This window comes from Hyalella azteca, unplaced genomic scaffold, assembly GCF_000764305.2.
Source record: "Hyalella azteca isolate HAZT.00-mixed unplaced genomic scaffold, Hazt_2.0.2 contig17406, whole genome shotgun sequence".
Taxonomy (NCBI): domain Eukaryota; kingdom Metazoa; phylum Arthropoda; class Malacostraca; order Amphipoda; family Hyalellidae; genus Hyalella; species Hyalella azteca.
This window is the reverse complement of record NW_025947190.1, coordinates 449,590-449,880: the sequence shown is the minus strand read 5'-3', so window position 1 is coordinate 449,880 and position 291 is coordinate 449,590.

The following is a 291-nucleotide window of genomic DNA, read 5'->3' as shown; positions in this document are numbered from 1 at the left end:
TTGAAAAAGCTGAAAAATGATATAGTCATTATTGCTTTAATAAAAACATGAATTGTTAAACAGGTAAAATGTCAAATATTTAAAAACTAATAAATAAAGTTGCAACTGAATTAAACTGATGTGTGCTGGCTGTGAAGCACCAATCAACTACAACTTGCAGGTGGAATCCCAAGAATAGAACATACCTAATATAGTTCATTTACCTACTTAGTATCAATCTAGGAACAAGGATCAGGTTAAAGTTCAGCAACTTCAGCTAGCATCAATCATGATCAATGCTGATAGCCTTGC